Source organism: Rhinatrema bivittatum, unplaced genomic scaffold, assembly GCF_901001135.1.
Source record: "Rhinatrema bivittatum unplaced genomic scaffold, aRhiBiv1.1, whole genome shotgun sequence".
In the NCBI taxonomy this organism is placed as follows: domain Eukaryota; kingdom Metazoa; phylum Chordata; class Amphibia; order Gymnophiona; family Rhinatrematidae; genus Rhinatrema; species Rhinatrema bivittatum.
In genome coordinates this window covers 32,069-48,102 of record NW_021820620.1, presented here as the reverse complement: position 1 = coordinate 48,102, position 16,034 = coordinate 32,069, and positions in this window count along the sequence as shown.

Here is a 16,034-nt window from a genome sequence, read left to right as displayed (position 1 = left end):
TTTTTTGCATCGAATCTTTATTATCAAGCACCTGATCATATCTCAAACTTTCTTAGATTACTTTCCATTCTGTCTTTTTCCTGAGAGATGTCCAGTCTGTTACAGATCTTAGTCTCATCTGCAAAAAAGATACATTTTTTTTCTTTAAATCCTTCACAAAGATGGTCAACACTGCTGACGCCAGGACAGAATCCCGTGTCACTCCTCTTGTCACTCTTCCTTTCTTAGAGTGAATTTTGTTTACCACCACCCTCCGTTTTCAATTCAGTCCACCACCTTGAGGCCTGCCCCTCAGGCGACTCAATTTATCCTACACAAGACAGTATCGAGCTTTGCTAAAATCAAAGTATACCACATCTAGAGCACAGTCTTGATCTAACTAAAGAGAAACGTAGTCCATGGCAGACGTGAGGGGCCCAATCTAATAAAATGTGAATAAAAATGGGTGCTAAAATTAAAGTGCACATTTCTTTTGCTCCTATGCTGAAAAAGAAGTTAACACACACAACTGAGTACATTTAATGATATGCAAATGTGGCAGGAGTTGAAAAATGTGTACTAACACAAAAACATGTAACCGTGTGAGTAAAAATCTGTGTTCAGCCTTATTACATTGCCCCAATATGCGAGATTTGTGTGCATAAAACTGAACATGCACACTAGATGTGTGTAAAGTGACCTCCACCTTACTCACCTCAACCATTTGTGGTTGAAGTGAGTAAGGTGGAGTCCCAGAGCAGAAGATCTCTGGCTCAGGGGTCACAGAGGTAGGTACCCCCCAGTATTTAACTCATCTTTTTTTTGGCGGGGGTGACTTGGAATCCTGGAGCAAAGATGGGATAAATGTTAACATCACATTTCTGGGGCTAGTGTTAGTCTATAAGTGCTGTGCCCTTGTGTCCTGGAGCTGGGGTTCCTAGGGATGGGGGTTCACCCTAAACCCTTTTCCAGGTCTTGGACCCTGCTGGCACCAGAGACTAAAGCTGGTCTATGAGCTAATGTTACTGTTCCTTACAGCAGGAGTTAAATTTCCAGCATTAAAAAAAACCATGATATAAGCCTTCAGGGCATTAACGCACTTCCCTGCAGCGGGGAGTAATAACTCATGCCTTTAATACAGGATTTACATGGAGGAGCGCTAATCATGTGTGCGCATATTTTGTCCGCTAAAATGCTTATTCAATCGCAAGTAAAGTTATGCGCATAAAAATGTCTCTCTGTTAACTCAACCACCACGTGACTGTAAAATAGCTTAAATTGAAAGCCCTAGGGTGGGAACGAGCCAGTGTGAAGAAGGGGACGGGATAAAAGATTAGCTTTAATTAAGAACTGATTTGCCTTTCCTGCCAGTGGTGAGGTAGTGGCAGAGGAGTTGTTTAAAGACGTCCCTCACCCCAAACAATTTATACCCAGTTTAGGGGTTGCAATTTAGGTTTAAATCTCCTTGATGTAGAAAATGTTTATATTTAATGTGCATTTTATTAAGATATTTGTCAATATTGACACACGGCACTGCAGTACTCGTTAGCTCTATGCAGTATGTGTGCCTACAATACAGCTTACACTATTTCTGACTTTTTTTATGTGGGAGGTGGAGCTGTCTGGAGCCCTGATAGTGTAGGGGAGTACAAACAGCCTGGCACTCTCCTGGAATAGGGGGGTGCAATTTTGAGCTGTTTGGATTTTCCTCCATAAGCTTTTTGCTGGATATTACAGAGTGCCTGGGTGCTGTTCATGGCAATAACAGCAGTTTTGTCCTCTCAGCCCCAGTGTTGAGATTATGGAGGTCAGAGGACTGGTTAAAGGAAGGTCATTCAGAGTGGGGGGGAAAAAGTGTGATTTGAATCGGGTGTACCAGGGTTTTATAGCTTTGTACTTTTGTACTCTAGGCTCGACTTCTGCCATAAAATGCCCAGTGGTGCCTGAATCCCTAGATATTAAGCTTGCATGGTTTGGTCAAGGCTGATCAATATTCAGGAATGAAGGAAAGTGGAACTTGGAACAGTGAGCTAATTAGGTAATTATAGAACCCAAGTGCGGAAATTTGCAAGTGGCATGCTTTGATAGTCTTCCGAAACTTAGCTGATGAGATGTATATAGCAAGTAGATTTCACTTAATATAGGAACCACTTAATAACCAAAAATATATTAAGTTTTGCTTTATTTTCGGAACACAGTGGAACCCTAAAACAATTATTTTCCTAACTGTGATACGAAACACCGCATGTGCCAAACCTTATCTATAACACTCTCTAAAACAGATTAATACCTGGACGTATATAAAGACTTGAATGTGCTGAAGACATGATTTAGGCTGCTGTGCAATGTAAAAGTCCTTTTAGCCGCCACCATCCTCTGCCAGGAGCATTCAGTGTCTATTCAGCTAAAATCGCAAGCAGTCAGACGTAAGCCACACGATTGAAAAGTCGGTCGCCTAACTGGGAGACTCTGTTAATAGGGAACCATAATAGTTCCTCCTGTCCTGACAAGGGCCTGGTTATTTTGCCGAAATCTGCTTCTGCAAGGGGAAGTGCTTTATGTTCCACAGAGGGAGGACGCTGTTAATAAATAAAATATTGAAGATTTGATTTAAAAATACCCATAAATCTCCATATGACTCATTTATATTGAATATAAAGTACTTACGAACCTGCTGCAATCGATTTACAATGCGTGTTAGTGTAAATTTGTTTTGGTCCAGCAGTTTTCTTCTGTGCTTTTGGGCTTCTAGCAGAGGGAACTTAGCCTCTGTTGGGTTTTGGCACTATGACTTTTCATTCACACCTACATACCAGTTTCCCCCTCTCTATCTCTCTTCCCGTTTCCTGCGAGTAATATTGTCTGTGTTGGCAGCTCGAAACTAGAACAGCCCATCCAGCTGAAATGTGTCCATTTTAGGTAAATATGCAGCGTAACCCCTGTTCCCCTTCCCTTATGCTTTTCAAATGACCTTTCAACCCTTTTCCTACCACTGTCCTCCATATCTATCCCAAGCATTCCCAAAATTTGTTACAGTGATGGCCTGCACCACCTCTACTTGTAGCTACTTTTAGGGTCTGCTATCTTCCCATTTGCTGCTTACAAAACCACTACTTAAACCAACAGCCAGGCCCCCTTCTATGGCTTAGTACATTTTGTAATAAGGCCTACAACCATCACTGTTAGTGAAACTATTGTTAAAATAAATGAAATTTAGCCACACATTGCTCATTGACATTTGCATGGTAACCATGGTCCCTCCCAAGTAAATCTCCCCAGCCTTCATGAAAGCTTGATCCCATTATACCACTGCAGTTTGGCATTCTAGCAATTGTAGGGCTCAGGTTGGCACAGTGCTTGTTTGAAGACCCTGTACACTTGTAACAACCACTCCATGCAAATTCTCCCATGCCTCCTTGGAAGCACAATGTGGTCACAGCACTGCCATTTTCTGCTATAACCACCACTCTGTACAGGTGACCCTAGAGCTTTATTCCCATGGGGGGGGGGGGGGGGGGGTGTTTGGATTGAGCTCATGCTTTTTCATTCATTGCTCAAAGTGAGTTACATTCAGGTACTGTAGGTATTTCCCTATCCCCAGAGGGCTCACGATCTTAAGCATTTTTGCCATTCACAGAATGGGAGAAAAGCCTTAGAACATTAGGCCCTAAGAGGCAGATGCAATAAAGTGTGCTCAGCCGAGCGCACTGTATAACCCACACTCCGACGCACTTAAATTGGCACTATTCCTAATGCAATAGGGGAATTAGTGCCTAGTTAACCCGTGTCGCATGTGGAGTGAATATAATAGTGATCATTTACATGCAAATGCATATGAATGAGGCTATTACTCATTCACTCCGCATGCAAAAAAAAAAAAAATGGAGCAGGCATTAATAGCTGAGTGCAGGTAAAAGAAGTACAGAAAAGCAGAAAAAATCGGAAGACGCTGGTAAACTCGGTGTCGGCTTTCATAACGTGCCGTCTGCAATGAGAACAGACGCCGAGTTTATCGGTGCAGTTCCCCAGCCGGAGCCTCTTCAATAAATTAATTTAAAAAAAATAAATTAAACCACACTAGCGTGCCCCCTGAGCCCCCGCAGCTAAACAGCTCCAGCTCCGCCCTCTGCTGATGTAAGCTTGAAGGTACAGGCCTCACTGACTACAGAGCCCTGCACTAGTCAGTCAGCCTTGCCGCTCCGCTCGACGTCTCTTATCATCCTGGAGGGCCCGGAACTCAGAGACCTGCAGATGGCCGGTAATGAAAACTGATGCCGAGTTTACCAGCATCGGTCTTCATAACCAGCAGCCGTGGTGGGTCGCATTAGGAAGGAGGCGCTAAGGTCGCGTAAGCAACCCCCTAATTTGGGTATTGCATGGCGCCCCCCTTCCTTGTGTTAGGAAAGCAGGCGCTGACTTTTCAGCACCCGCTTTATGCCCTTTATATTGCATCGGCCCCCTAAGTTTGCATGTGAAGCAATGGAGGTTGAAGTGACTAGCCCAAGATCCCAAAGAGGACCAGTGGCATTGTGAACCCTGGCTTCCCTGGTTCTGAGCCGTCATCTTTCCACGGCAGGTCCTCTGTGCTTATCCCATGCTTTCATGAATTCTGTTACCATTTTTGTTTCCTTTTCTGCTGATGCGAGAGCATTCCAGCATGCCAGGCATCCCCTGCCCTTTCTGTGGAAAAAAAATTTCCTGACATTTCTGAGCATATCCCCTTGAGGTTGGTAACATGAACACTAGCTCTACAACTTCCTTCCCTATGGAAATTCCTGGTCATTGCAGATCTGCCACAGGCCACAGAACTGTAGAATCCAACGAGTGTGGAACTCGGTTCTGACCACTAGGTGTCACCATTGTACAATGACTGGGTCTTCAGGGGCTGTGACCAGGGCCTGTTGTAAGGAGCAGGCAAGCCAGGGCAAATGCTAAGTGAAAAGAGCAGCGCACTGCTGCTGTTGGTACCTCTTGCTCTTCCTCCCGCAATCTCCATATCCATTGTTTTAACAGCACCGCTCTCCGCAGATAGCACCATCCAGTTCAAATAGCTGATCAGTGAACTGCAGAATGAAGGGCTGGCACCACAGCAAGAGAAGCAGACAGACTTGAAGTGGCTGAAAGTGAGGTGGGAGGCAGAAAGGAGCCAAGGGGACTAGGGTGATGGGAAGAGAGACCAGGGCACATGCTGGTGTGGTTGTGGGGGAGCCAGTGAAGGGGCATTAGTTAGGCCAGTGCTGGTCCTGGCAGTGAATGCTGCTGCTGCTGTGGAATCCTCAGATCTGGGCAGCCCGGGGAGCAGAAATCCCGACCTCTCCAATCAAGAAGCTTGCCCAGGTGGTGGTTTTGTTGTAAATGACTAGGCAAAAATTAGCAGTGTTAACTTCAAATGACCATCATTTTATGTTTAAAATGACTCCTGTGCTATAAGCATATTGTGCTCTGTACATAGACTGCAGTATCTATAGAGCAGGCACAATGCTTGGCCTTTTATCTCTTTCTTGTGGAAGTGCTACTTTTTGCAGAGTTAGCAACTGGATGCTTTTCCATCCCGCCCTACAGTAATTTAGTTATGATAGCGGAAAAAGACCAAATGGTCCATCCAGTCTGCCCAGCAATTTTCTTATGGTAGCAACTGCCGCTCTATCCTGTACTACCCTGGACAGAAACACGGGTGTAACGTGCATGGAGCAGTGCTTACTATTAACCCAAGGGTGTATCTCTTAAGGGCAGTTCAGCATCCTTCCTTTTACTCCCCTCTTCTTCTTCCCCATTCTCTCTGGCCAGCAGAAAGAAAGCACTTCTGAACTGTGTCTGCCTCTGCTGGTCAGCTTCAGGCTGCAGTGTGAATGGGTGATGGTAGGGCGCCTGCTGCACTTTCGAGGTGCCAGACTGCAGCTAGCCAGCCATGAAATCAAATGCAGCCTGGAGCACTGCTCTCCTCCTGCCAGAGGGAGGGCCAGGCATCAACAGTTGGGAGAAACAGAAACCAAACAAGCAGATTTTAGTAATTTCCAATAGGGCACAATTGCCAAAAAGTGAAGTGTAAAGGCAAAAACAGACACGTGGCACCCTTCTTTAGCTGAGCATAAATTACATATTATCACTTAAATTAGGAACCACTAAGCAATGTCAGTATCTCCTTTTCCAGTATTTTTCAGGATAAAGCTGTTAGATCAATGTTTGTTTTTTTCTTGCAGTAGAAAGCCTAGTCTGAAGTTTGTGAATAAGTTTGCTCCATGTATGGGTTTATTTCTACCTGGCTCATGGAAGATGTACGGCCTTGTTAACCCCCCCCCCCCCCCCACCTAATTCTGTTCCTGTGGAAAGTATCATTCTTGAATAAGGTCCTTTGTGTAAGTCATTGAAACCTTATAATGCATTGTCCTTATCTACGAGTGTCTTATGTGCAGCATGCACTGTTGAAAATACGATCCAGCAGATAAGTGACTGTGGAGCAAGGAAGTGAACTCGGGCAGCATATGTGACTAATGCCCACTGCGGTACCAGCAGGAGGGGTGGGCCAGTGGCTGGCTTTTATTGGCACTGCTCATAATGCAGAGTTGCCCTCTCACCCAGATGAAGGGAAATTGGAATGATTTATTTTATTTATTTATTTAGTGTTTTTTTATACCGGCATTCACGATAGGCATCGCATCATGCCGGTTTACATTTAACAGGGGGTGAAAAAACAATACAATATAAGAACGTTAACAGATGTGGAGGTTAAATCTTACAGTTACAATAAAACAGGGAAGTTTTATTCCCTGTTTTATTGGGAGCAGGAATAAGAAAGGAGATAGGAGATTAACAGAGAGCAATTATTTACATTTTTTTTAATTTTAAAAAAAATTATATTTTTTTTAATGATGACTCTGCCTGTGCCATGGGACAAAGCCAGGAATTGGATCTGCCTGTTTGGGTTAAGCTGGGTGCTGGTAACAGCCCTGCGGCCATTGCTTGGGAAAGGACTTCATGACTTACCCCAGGCTCGTCCTACTGGTGATTTTCTGCCAGGTCACGGACCTGGATCCTGTTGGAACTTACTTCCTTTTCACTATTGCAGATAGAGTCATAGGTGGAAGCTGCTGCTCTCCTCCCCCCACCCTGCTACTTTTTTTTTTTAATTAAATTAAGCTAGCCTTTACCCTCCCTGGTGGTGGGTGAGAGTAAAAAAGTCTTATTTCATTAGTTACCATTGCATATGTTTCTTCTCTCTCTGCATTCATGTTCTGTGTAGCCACCGCGCCTTCATACACAGGTCTGTGAGTCCACAAATGCTCCTGGGCCTATCAACTGTTACATAAAAGAAAAACAGTCCCTGGCTCCCTTCCATGGTGTTACTACCTGTACAGCACTTATACATAATATATATGATGTACATTATAAATCTATTTACACATGTATACAGTTTATGAATGAAACGATGGTCTGATCTACCTAGGATCCACAGTAGATCTGTCCAATCCCTCCCCTCTTCTCCCCAAACCCTCAACAGTGTGCCCGATGTGTTAACCGAATTGTGGACCTTGTTTGCTGCTGTGTGTACAATGTAATGTAGGTGGTGTGGTCTTAAAAGAAAAAAATAAAGTGAAGGTGGCTTAATCCATGGTACCATGTCTGATATCCGAAAACGTAAATAACGGGCAGTGGGGGTGGGGCTAGGAGGAAGGATGGCAGCCCGTTTTTTGGTTTTTTTTTAAATTGGGTCTGTTATTGCATTTTGGGACCAAGGGATTGACAGCTGCCTGTTAACATCTCCATGGGATTATATATAGTCGGTAGGCTAGGGAAAGAAGAGGATGAATCTTACAGTAAATCTCAGCAACACGTTCCTCGAGGAAATGCTCTGTTTGCCACCCGTGTTCTGCTCTTTGCTGGAGCCTCTCGCAGATCTGCTCCCAGACAGCCCCCGTTCAGCATTTCAGAAAAAAACGTGTCTGTAACCAACGCTGAGAAAGATATTGCAGGGGAGAAGGGGGCAGTTTTGATATTGGGACAGAGTCCGTGGATACTTTTAATCTTTGCACTAGTTTTTCAAAGACCAGAACCGTGTGCCCACCGGCACTTTGAACTTGGCACCTGCTGGTTGGGGGCAGGTAGAGCTTCGACAGAAGCTGTGCAGCCTTCGAAGTATGATCTATCCCTGTTTTTAGTTTACGATCCCACCCGCTGAACCGCCTCCCCTAGACGTGGCTAGAGGTACATGCCAGTCCCTGATGGTCAGCCTATGGGTGTAAATCCCGATTTACTTGCATGGTTTGGAAAATGACTTCTCTATGGCTTTTCCAGGAGCAAAGGATTCATTTCTCTGTACGGTAGTTTACAGCCTCCAGCTCCAGAAATCGCTTTTCCCTCGCTCCTTAGAGGAACTGGCGGGTCTCAGCTGTAGATGCCAGCGGGTGCGGCTGATGGTCTATTTATATGCACCTGTCAAAAACCAGGAAGAGTGTGTGTGCGTGTGCAGCTCCCCTTGCCACTGCCATTTGGAAAGTAGCTCCAGGAGCAGGACACCGCAGCTTCCAGGCCTATGCGGAAAGAGGCCATGGTCTGTGGAGGCAATGAGAGAGCCCCCACAGCCCAAGCCGCGTTTGCATTCGGTTTTCTCACCTTTGCGTTCCTCCAGTCTTGGCCATGGCAGAGCTCCCCTCAGTCGGACATTAATAACTTCCGGTGTGGAGCTCCAGTTAAGGACTCCGCCTCTTTGGTTTGCAAATCACAGCTGTAAAATACCCAGGCTGATGTATTTCAGAGCAAGGGATAGGTCGCAGCCTTCCCGCCCTGTCCCATCTTAAAAATACACAGATGTTCCTGCTGGAAGAGCTCTGAAAATGTAAAATGTTAGGAAGAGAGGAGTACATAAGGGAAAAACGAACTTGTATTTGTTGGGGCGAGGGGTTGTGGTTTTTTTCTGTTGAGTGGTTCCCTCTCACCCCAGATGGCATGCCTGCAGTGACTTGGCAGAGTTGCCAGCCCCCAGGGGCCTGCAAGGCGCACCCTCAGTGTTGGTGTATTGGCCCCAAGGGGCCGCCACAATCGCAGCAGCCATCTTCCGGCACGCTGGCCCTGAGCATGCAGCGTACAGTGCTACAGGTTGAGCCACAGGGCGAAAACCTTTTTTAAATGGGAATTTTAAATAAGGATGTTTGGGCACCCTTAACTTGATAATTTGGGGAACACTACCCTACCTGAGCCTCATGGTGCAATCATTTTGAGTAAACAAAAAAACCAAGAGAACCACGGGCTATTTTACTGATTAAGCAGATGCCAAGATAATCTTCCTCAATGCATTTCTGCATCAATTTAGATGTACCTGGTTTTTTGGGGGGGGTTTCTTTTACAGAAAAACAGAAGATGTGCAGATTTAATACTGACTTGAAAATCTTGGCTAAACCGATCTTTAGCTCGTCTCCATTCTTAACAAGCTGGGATTGTTGAATCTCTCCCCAGAAAATGACCCCTTTAAGACTATTGCCCGCTCCTTAACTTTTTGGTCCAGGCACTGCTGAGGTGGGTTCTCTTGAGGGTTTTTTCACCACACACTTCTTACCATGTGATAGGTACAAAAGACAAAATGATCACTTTTTATAATGAGAGAGGGCCGGTGTGCTTTGAAAACTGATATTTTATTTATATTCTACCACTTCCGAGCAGATGATATACAGGTATGGCTCTAGTGGGCTCATAATCTTTATACCTAAGGTTATGGTGATGCACCCAAGCTCACAAGGACCAGTAGTGGGATTTCATCCATAGCTTAGCTGGTTTACAGCCCACTGGCTCTAGCCACTAGGCTGCTCCTCCACTGCTAGCAACTCTTTCCAAACTTAATAAAATGGCTCCCCCTTTCTGTTCAATAAACAATGCCAACCTTCAGCTCTCTTGTACCCTTCTGCTCTTAACGCAGATCTTTTTTTATATACAGGTTAGGGATGTGAATCGTTTTTTGACGATTTAAAATATCGTCCGATATATTTTAAATCGTCAAAAAATCGTTAGGGCCACGATACAATACCAATTCCCCCGATTTATCATTAAAAAATCGTAAATCGGGGGAAGGGGGAGGGCAGGAAAACCGGCACACTAAAACCCCCTAAAACCCACCCCGACCCTTTAAATTAAATCCCCCACCCTCCCGAACCCCCCCCCCCAATGCTTTAAATTACCTGGGGATCCGGCGGTGGTCCAGAACGGCGGCGGTCCGGAATGGTCCCCTCAATAGAATCGTGTTGTCTTCAGCCGGTGCCATTTTTCAAAATGGCCGCCGCAAAATGGCGGTCCGGAACCCCCGCTGAACGACCTCCTGCAGTCGATCTCCTGCCGGCGCCATTTTCCGTACGAAAACGATTCGCGGCAAGAAATCGCTCCCGGAACCCCGCTGGACTCCCAGGAAACTTTTGGCCAGCTTGGGGGGGCCTCCTGACCCCCACAAGACTTGCCAAAAGTCCAGCGGGGGTCCGGAACGACCTCCTCTGTCGAATCGTTTTTGTCTATGGCCGCCGCCATTTTGCGGCGGCCATTTTGAAAAATGGCGCCGGCTGAAGACAACACGATTCTATTGAGGGGACCGTTCCGGACCGCCGCCGTTCTGGACCACCGCCGGATCCCCAGGTAATTTAAAGCATTGGGGGGGGGGGGGTTCGGGAGGGTGGGGGATTTAATTTAAAGGGTCGGGGGTGGGTTTTAGGGGGGTTTAGTGTGCCGGCTCACGATTTTAACGATTTTTCACGATAGTTTACACACCCAAACGGCAACAATACGATTCCCTCCCCCTCCCAGCCGAAATCGATCGTTAAGACGATCGAGGACACGATTCACATCTCTAATACAGGTACACCTACTGCATCTTTCTTGAGTCTTTGTTTTGACCTTGCACATGATTCTCTGTCTCTTTCATACCTCATAACCACAAAGCACTCTATGGTAAAATTAAGGGCAGATTACTGGCAAAAGCAATATAGAAAAGCAGAACCACATATTACCACCAGCAGCAGCTTACCACTGTGTTTACCCAGGAAGCCTTGCCAATCAAAAATCTTTTAACACAAGAACAGCATCACAAGCAACTTGGTCTACACTGCCTTCAACCATCAATAGATGGTAGTGTTGCCTGGCATATTATATCTTGTCACACTGGGCTTAGTAGACTGAAGGCAGAAGTGTTGATGATGCAGTGTTGTCACCCAAGTGTCAAATTAACGCGCTTCCCATAGGGACCATGCTCAGAAGCCTAATGGGCTGCAGGTTGTCCACCACTAGCGTTTGTTGCAAGAGGCTAGAGTGTGTAAAAACTTGACCCATTTTGGTATATCAGTGCAGGAAATTATAATAGGGGCTACACAGATATCTGGATTGTTACATGTTATTTATGGATGTTAAATCTGTAAACCACTTAGAAAGTTTTGATTTGTGGTATAGAAAACCCCAAAAATAAATAAATGCTCGGGATCTGATAAACTCAATTCAAAGGGTAATAACGGTTATGCAAGTTTTCAGTAAAACGTTTTGTTTAAAGATTAATTGGGCTAAATCTTTAGTGCAGCTTATTAGAGGCTCCAATTTACTAAGGTTAGGATCCTTTATTTTCAGTTTAAACTGATTTTTACCTATAAATTCCCAGATTGTTCCAAGTCCCGCCTTCTCTCCTCCCAAGCAGCCAAATGTATTTGAAGCGGGCCCTGGTCCTGCACAAGAGCAGGAGTGCAGTGCTGCAGAGCACAGTAGCCTGCTGAAGGAGAGGGGAGAAGCCTGGAGCCACCACCAGGAAGGATGGATGAGGTTGGAGGGTAAAGAGGAAGGGGGAGAGAGAGGGACATGCTAGGCTGGGGATGGGTGGGGGTAGAAATAGGAATGCTGTTAAATGGGTGGATGGGAGAATCTGCTTCATATTGATTTATGATACTGGCTTCTGTCCACCAAAATAAACTCTGATATTTACCCAGAAAAAAAGGAGTCATTTTTCTCAACTGCTTTTCTCCTCTTTCTGTTATAATAAACCCTGCTAAATCCTCAGAAAAAATAACAATAAAAAATAAAAATGAAGGTTCTTAACTAAGGGTTTTTTTTGGGTTTTTTTGTTGTTTTTTTTTGGTATATAAATTATTTTAAATAAATAAATAAATAAATAAGGTGCAGTAGGTTTCATATGTCGGCATATGATTCTGTGCACATTTTTATGTGCAGAACTTAACTACTAATGCTCCACCATGCAACTCCCAATGCACAGAACTGTGCAAAGTTAATTCATATTTTCTTAATGCTAGAAACTTAATTGCTGGTCAGAAGTGGAGTAAAGTTTCTGAGCCTACTGTAGTCTATGGGGCTTAACCTGGAGTTGTGGTATGGAGGTCCTGTACTTGGGATTGGTGTATATAAAACATGAGTTATGCGGTTTTCTGCACATATCCTATGAGCACAAATATTATGCTGTTATCTCATGTTATGTGCAGAAATGGTTTCTACAGAATGCATGCAAACCAAGGTTATGCTCCAGACATGTTTTGTGCACATTAGCCATGATTTATGCATGCACAATATGGTTTGTGTGCAGAAACCATGCTCTGTGCCCCTAAATCTTGGTTTGTGCGTATTAAATGTGATTAATGTGCTCTATTCATTTTTTTTTGCACACATTTTTAAGTGACTGTGCTTTTTTTAAAACTCTGGCTGTTATTATTAGCTTAAGGCAGTGGGAGTGTAACCCTCTGCCATGGGAGGGGCCACCTTCGCACTCCTGCAGAGCACTGGGATCAATCATGCTGGGATTCTGTATAATGGGCAGGAATACTCCTGCAAGGCCACCAAGATAGTTTACAGTGCACAAAAATAACAGTCCACACCAAAGAGTGTGCTCCAAACAGAAAAGTCATTTGTTGGAAGAAATTGGCAACGTCTCAAGAGATTCAAAGAAACAAAGTCCAGAAAATACAATAGAAAAACCCCAGGCGGTTTACAGTTCACAAAACAATAATAATTAAAAAAACACTGATGCAGCCAAAGTTCTTTATGCTTTTAAAGTTTCAAATTTCTTACATTTCATTCCCATGAACTGTTCTTCCTGAGTCCCAGGGGAAAGTAGAAAGCAATTCTTGAAATTCTTCAACGTACTCACAACACAAGCTTGGTCCCAAGACAAATCTTCCTCTTGCTTCTAGTGGTTGTAAATCCCCAGGACCTCGCCATGTCTTTGGGGGAAAAAGAGCTTGTCCTCTTCCACCATCCAATGCTGGAAATGCAGGACAGGAAACAAGCTCACTGCTGGCCTACTTGGCTCCCAGAAACAACACAGGACCCCCTTCAAACTCCTCTAAAGTCTCGAGAACTCCCCAGACAGGCTCTCCCCTGGCGCTAATGAAAGCAACAAATTATCATCTATTTTGACCACGGCCGTTAAGGGAAGAACCTTCCTATCACTTCTCCATCCCAACTCACATCCCTTGTACCTCCTGGAAAATTCTTAGTATTAAAAATAGCATAACAATCCAAACTTTATCGTAAGCCCTATGATATCTTATAGGAGTTAACTTTTTTTTTTTTTTTAGTGAGCGTGTTTTAAGGAAATGTGTATTGAAATACAGTGCACACCTTTTCCCAGAGTAAAGGACGTTAACACTTAGCCCTGCATGTAGGGGTAATTAAGTTCTAGGTTTCTGGATTGATTAGGAAATTAACACACTTTTTAGCCATAATCTATATATGCGCTAAGTACCTGCAGCTCTAGCTCTTTGAAGCGGTCTGTAGCTGGTAGGATTAATTAGTTGGAAATGGTAGATTTCCCCCCCAGACTGCTATGCCTTTTTCAAATCACTCCTGTCAACATGTTTGACAACTTTTAAAACAATTGGGCGAAGCAGTTCATAGATGTGTTTGGAGGGAGGACAGCTACCGTGTTTCCCCGAAAGTAAGACAGCGTCTTACTTTCTTTTTACCCCAAAAAGTCCCACTATGTCTTACTTTCAGGGTATGTCTTATATTGGAAAAAACCTGTAAGACATCCCCCGAAAGTAAGGCGTAGTGTTAAAAAAAAAATAAAATTTTTTAAATACCTGTCGGAGGGCCGCGTGGGTCCAGGCGGCCGGCGGGAGCCGGGTGGTCGCGTGTTAAATCTAGGCCGCGGGTGGGCGCTTGTTCCAGGCGGCGGGGGGACGCGCGTTAGTTCGAGAAGGGCGGCGGGTGGTCTCGTGTTAAATCTAGGCCGGGTCGCACAAGCGCGCATTCATTCACTGCCGGTGGGGGCAGCCCCGGCAGCCCCCACCGGCAGTGAATGAATGCGCGCACAGGCCCACAGCGCCTGTGCGACCCCTGCGATTCGGCGCTGGGGGCTGCCGGTGGGGGCTGCTTTCGGCGCTCAAGGCAGTCACATGCCGTGACGTCACAGCATGTGACTGCCTTGAGCGCCGAAAGCAGCCCCCACCGGCAGCCCCCAGCGCCGAATCGCAGGGGTCGCACAGGCGCTGTGGGCCTGTGCGCGCATTCATTCACTGCCGGTGGGGGCTGCCGGGGGGGGCTGCCGAGGCAGCCCCCCCCCGGCAGTGAATGAATGCGCGCCTGTGCGACCCGGCCTAGATTTAACACGAGACCACCCGCCGCCCGCCGGCCGTCTGGAACTAACGCGTGTCCACCCCCCCCCCCCCCCCCCCCCCCCCAGGAACAAGCGCCCACCCGCCCGCGGCCTAGATTTAACACGCGACCACCCGGCTCCCGCCGCCAGCCGCCTGGACCCTTAAGGTAGGAATATGGTCTTCCTAGTACTCACTTTTTAAAGATTTACAGTTAAGGCATATGTTTGCTTCAGTATTGGGCAACTTGAGAAATGAACCCATTATATGTCTTATTGAAGCAAGAATTAAGCAAGAAAGAATCAAAACTGATTTTGCTGTTGTATGTGGAATTGAATAACATGGAAGACACTGCTTTGCAAAAATTAAGGGGTAAATGGGAGGCGGGGGGGGGGGGGCATTCAATTTACAAATATACAAGGGTTAGAAACGTTATCCGCTTCTAAAACAGTAGCAGTCAGTGCTAATTTACAACGGATTAATTTCAGGGACCACTACATTATACAGGATCCCTGAGCTCACCTGTAAGAGAGAGGAGGGCTCGTTATGCCATATGATGTGGTTATGTAACGAGATTCAAGATTGCTGGAATGATGAGGTAATTGTAATTATCAGCGTGAGGGGAAGGACAGTGTCCCCTACCTTTCTGGCTAGGCAGATTAGATTATGTTAAAGGTTTAAACACCAAGGGTCAGAAAGTACCACTGGTGAAGGTGGGTTTGCCTATGACCAGGAGAAATATTGCCCTGCAAGGGAAAAGAGAGGACTGATTTGTCAAAGCTAAGCGAACCCCTGTTGCCCACACGATACTTCCCAAGGACAAAGATGTCTTACAACTCTAGAGGTTGCAGTACAAGATTTATGAGGAGGGGGCGAGAATGGATAAAAGTTATTTTGAACCTGAATGTAAAAGGAATAATGTAGATTTGCTTTTGTTGAAAGTAGAGGAATGCTGGAAGACTACACTTCAAGAATGTAGTTAACCCCTTTTTTTGGGCCCTTCCTTTAGCAAAGCACACCTTGTTTATGTATTTAATATTTATTTATTTAATAGCATTTATGAATTGTTACCCAGATTAAAAAGAATCGCCCAAAGCAAAGTACCAAAAAAATGTGCATAAAATTACAAATTGCATTAATCTCACATCATAATCTAAATAAAATGCAAATAAAACATAAACTTCATGAAACTAAACAAACACCACTAAACTGCTGCTTACTTCAAAAGGTCCTCCCTTGCCACCAGTGACCCTTGAACCATTAGCCATGTTATCAGTCTGTTACACAATCTCAAAAGAGCAGTCTCTTCTCTCAAGACAAGGGGCTACTGATTCCTCAATTTTGGTATTGCTGCAGCGAAAGCCTGATTTTTGTAACCCTACATGCCTAAAAGCTTTTACTGCTGGAACCGGAGCTGATGCTTATGATTCACTCGTAAATTACAACTACTAGCAGCCCATCTTAAATGATCTTTTAAATGCAGAGGGCATAGTTCCT